This window comes from Malaclemys terrapin, chromosome 8, assembly GCF_027887155.1.
Source record: "Malaclemys terrapin pileata isolate rMalTer1 chromosome 8, rMalTer1.hap1, whole genome shotgun sequence".
NCBI lineage: Eukaryota > Metazoa > Chordata > Testudines > Emydidae > Malaclemys > Malaclemys terrapin.
Genome location: NC_071512.1, coordinates 7,631,187 through 7,636,361, shown reverse-complemented (window position 1 = coordinate 7,636,361; position 5,175 = coordinate 7,631,187).

The following is a 5,175-nucleotide window of genomic DNA, read 5'->3' as shown; positions in this document are numbered from 1 at the left end:
GAAAAAAACATCCTAACATTCTGGGGAAAAAACAGCATCTGTTCATAGAAACTTGAAACACCTACACAAAATGCAACTACCTCAAAGCACTCTGCATAAAGAAAAAGTGAAGAAACTGAAACTTGACACAAAATGTCCTCCATAAGGGGGGAAATGGAGAAATTCCAGAGCCAATGGCACTGCCCGTAACTTCTATTAAGTCTGTTCATAGGTTTTAGACTTTAAGGTGAAAAGGGACCATCATGATCATCTAGTCTGACCTACTGCACTATGCAGACCACAGAACGTCACCCACCCACTCTGTAATGGACCCCTAACCTCTGGCTGAGTTACAGAAGTCCTCAAATCATGGCTTAAAGACTTCAAGTTACAGAAAATCCACTATTTACACCAGTTTAAACCTACAAGTGACCCGTGCATTAGCCTTTTTCACAGCTGCATCACATTGATGACTCATAGTTATCCTGTGATCAACCAATACACTCAGGACTTTCTCCTCCTCTCACTTCCAAATGATATGTCCGCAACTTATAACAGAAATTCTTGTTGTTAGTCCCTTGATGCATGGCCTTGCACTTCGTACACTTAAATTTCATCCCATTTCTATTACTCCAGTTTACGAGGTCATCCAGATCATCTTGTATGATAGTCCGGTTCTCCTCCATATTGGCTAACCCTCCCAACTGGGTCATCTGCAAATTTTATTAGCACACTCCCACTAATAAAAATGTTAAATAAGATTTGTCCTAAGACTGATCCCTGAAGAACTCCACTAGTAACCTCACTCCAGCCTGACAGTTCACCTTTAAGTATGAACTATTGTAGTCTCCCCTTTAACCAGTTCTTTACCCACCTTTCAACTCTCCTGTTAGTTAAATTGGAGAAAATGGGATTAATTTCCCATGTGGAACTGTATCGAATGCCTTTCTAAAATCCAGGCACGTTTGATCTACTTGCATTTCCTTTGTCTAAAAAATCAGTTATAACAAGATGATCAGGTTGGTTTGGCACAATCTACCTTTTGTAAAACCATGTTGTATTTTATCCCAATTACAGTTCACCTCTGTCTTTAACTACTCTTTCAAAAAGTATTCCAATACATTTGCATACAATGGAGGTCAAACTAACAGGCCTGTAGTTTCCCACATCACTTCCCCCCCCTTCTTAAAAATAGGATCTATAGTAATAATTCTCCAATCATAGGGTATGATACCTAAGTTTATGGGCAGCCTGATTTAGTCCCATTAAGCTGTTTGAGTTTGACTTCCACTCAGATGTGGTAAAATCTACCTCCATATCTGTGTACCTATTAGTCACCCTGCCACTCTCTCTCATTAGCCTTATTAAAACTGAGGCAGTTTGAAGTATTTGGGTGCTGGGCCATACCTAGATTATCTTTAATCTCCATCCCATCCTCAGGGTTTAGCAGTCCCACTTCTTTCCTTGTTTTTTTATGTATAGGGCTAGAGAACCTTTTACTATTGGTTTTAATTCCCTTTGCAAGGTATAACTCTGCTTGGCTTTTGGCAGTTCTCACTATTCCTACACTTTCTGACCTCTAAGAGGTAGCTTTCCTTGCTGATTCATCCAGTCTTCCATCCCTTCTAGGCTTTCGCTTAATCACTCTGTTTGAGATGCTTGTTTATTATCCAGTTTGGACTGCAACCCTTCCCTACAAATTCTTCCCCTTGCTTGGGATGCTGGCATCAGATAGTTTTTACAATTTTGATAAAGTAACTGCAAGCCGCCTCCACATTCAGATCCTTGAGTTCTTTGGTCCAGTCCACTTCCCTTAATTGTTTAAAGTTAGCCCTTTTGAAATCAAGTACACTAGTTGCAGATCTATTTTTGTTTATCCTTCCATTTAGTTAAAACTGAAGCTCATGATCACTCAAATCAAGGTTGTCCTATACAAGCATAAAATCTTCAGTACTCACCAATACCAAATCTAAAATGGCATCGCCTCCTGTTGGTTCAGTCACTATTTGGTGAAGAAATCTGCTAGGTATCATATCCAGGAAAAGCTGGGCCCTATTATTAGTAGCACTTGTCTGCCAATCTGTATCTAAACTTGCTAATGCTTGAATATTCCCAGTAGTGATTACCTTATTGGTAATGGATAAACTCATCAATGTGTTGAATTTGGCTGTATGAAGGACACCTGTTGTGGGAATGGGTGGAAAAGAATGTAATTGTTGACAATGCCAATGCCTTTATATCTGTTTTGCTGCCTTCAACAGTTTACTTGCTAATAGAAAGTTGTCAGATCTCTTTCGAAGCTCAGTCTATGAATACCCACTTTTTCAGTACTAATTAGTAAGTTCAAAGCTGAATAGGCATATGCTATTTAGGGTAATGTTGCTTCAGTAAGATGGACTGCCAGAATAGAGAGCGGCATGGTTTTACACTACTTGAGGGTAAGAAAATGCTTTTCTCTCAAAAACTAGCTTCACTTATATTGCTCTTTATATTTTTGGGCTACATTTTAGCCTTTTCCTGCTAATGACAAAAGAAAAAATACAAGGCATGCTCCCAAGCAAGTTAGACCCACAACTGCAGAGCTACTTGGTGAGAAGGGTAAGGACTAGAAGAATAAAACTATCCTAAGACATGTTAGGTCAAGGATTCATTTACTGTTTCCTAATGTGGACTACCTCCCTATTCATATATTGTGTGCAGACTAACTCCCCTCCAGGCCCACAGTACATCCTATTGGCAAGCACAGCAATTGATTACATGGAAAATGAATGGTCTCTCAAGGGTATTTTAGAAGCTGGAATTAGCCAGTACTATGTGACTAGTCAACTCTGAACTACCTGCATATACTCTCCCTATTAGTTGTATTAGGTAAGCAGTGGAAGTGAGGTATCAATCATTGGTATAAGTTTGCATGTGTATTTTTGTGTGTAACCCTTTTGAAGTGGTTTGATGCTCTGTTCTTTGCTGATAGTGCAGTTCTCAGATATTGAATGAGGACATTTGACTGCCCTATGAAGCAGTGTCCTACCCACAGGACTCTAGGGCAAGTACAGCAGTTACTGTGTCTTTTTAGCTACCTAATGCAAGGTTGGGATTTCTGTTGGAAATGTTTACAACAGTCTAATTTTGCTCCTGGTCTTTCCCCTCTGGCTTTCTTTTAGGTGGTTGCCTTCCTCATACATCCTTCCCACCACCTTACTTACCTGCTGCTTAGTGGTGCTTATTCCCTCTCCTTGTGTTGCATATCCATGCTGCAAAGAGCAGCATTCAAGTCAAATAATAGATTGATGGTTGCTGGTGCAGGTCTTAATACTTTTTACAGTATTCCTAAAGAGTAACAGAGGGTCCTGTGGCACCTTTGAGATGAACAGAAGTATTGGGAGCATAAGCTTTCATGGGTAAGAACCTCACTTCTTCAGATGCAAGCTCCCAATACTTCTGTTAGTCTCAAAGGTGCCACAGGACCCTCTGTTGCTTTTTACAGATTCAGACTAACACGGCTACCCCTCGGATACCTTTAGGAATACTGTGAATTTAGTTCTGAACAGGTTTATTTTTTTAAACTAAGAAAAATAGAATTAAATAATGGTCAGTTTATGTATATAGCAGCAGCTGGTGAAGTCAGTTGGCTTGAGTCTTTCATACAGCATTAGCAATACAGGGGCTGTTGTATTACTGTCAAACAACCCCCTTTGCCAAAAAAACACCAACTGGTTTCAAGTTGTCTCTCTTCTCTACAGGAATCCTCTATTTGGTGCAGGCTGGACAGTGTATGTGCTGATAATTGTACAATCTGTTCAGTGGGTAAATCCCAGCCTTATTCATTACATAGAATCCTCTAGAGTTTCAAGGTAGTCCTGTTCAGTTAATAAAGAGCCATCTTGGACTGTTTTTAAAAACAAACAAAAAAATCAGACCACCAAATGGTCTTGTGGCCCCTATGGGAATATCTACTCAGTACATCCAATCCTGTTTAATAGCTGGTGTTTTCTCCCTTCCCAACAGATTTCCAATTGATGGTAGTTTCTGTGAAAAAGCTATTACTAAGAAAAGGCCTTATAGGAGTTTAATCTAACTTCTACCCTTGATGCTGAAAATGCACTGGTATTTAATCCTAGGCCCTGTAGGTCAGTGTTGTCTGTAAAGGCTGTGAATAGAGAGATTTGAGTGAGCCCATTAGAGTCAAACCTGTGCATTAAATAAAGCATGAGCCCTGCTGAAAAGTTAGTCTAAAAAGATTGACAGGAGTTAAGGGTGGAGAATAGTAAGGCTGGAGAAAGTCAGCCATACAAATGAAAGGGAGGGTGGAGAGGACTGAATGCAGACAAATTAATGCTGATGGATTAGAAATCAAGGAAAGGCTAACTAAAAGGATGATAGAGGGGCTCATGGGTGACACTGAAAGGTCAGAGCTGGTTGAAGGTAAGTTGAATGACTTTTGGGGAGCTGAGGGTTGAAGCCAGTGCTGCAAGTTGAACAAAGAGGTGAGAAAAAGTGTAGTGTGTGTTAAGTCTAGTCAGGATATGTAGTTAAGAAGCTTGTGAACATAAGTTTGATGTTGGTCCTCATGGAATTAGATGCAGAATCTAATCTACTTAGAAGTGGCAACTTGTTCTATCCTCAAGCAGCACATCTACAGTGGGTTTAAGACCCACAGCAGAGGATCTTAGAGATCAGGTTTACAGACTCAAGATCATGGAGCTTGTGATAGTGCTACCATCACCTGTGTAGACATTCAGGCTCTGAAGTCTGAGGGGGGCATCAGAGCCTGAGCTGTAATGCCTACACTGCTGTTCTTCAAACCTTAGTGTAAACCCCATGATCCTGTGTCTGTGTAGACAAGCTTGATACTCGCTATCATGAATTTTTAAAAGGTGTAAATGCATTCAAGCAGCAACAACCAGGCAAAGGAATAGATTCACTTGCCAGAAACAAGTCTTTGAGGAGTGCAATACAAATGGACCACTTTTCAGGTTAGGAATGCTATACTGTAATTTTAAGTTTCATCACCTTTGACAGCTCATGCAGCACTCTTAACATTAGAACTAGGATAGTAAGTACTATATCTATCTGGATGGATGTTATGACATTAATATTATTGCACATAGATGCAAATTTTATTACAACTTCCCACTCAGTGTCCCGCCCCCTTGTAATTACAAAGAATGTTGAACATGGAATATTAAGTGAAGAGAG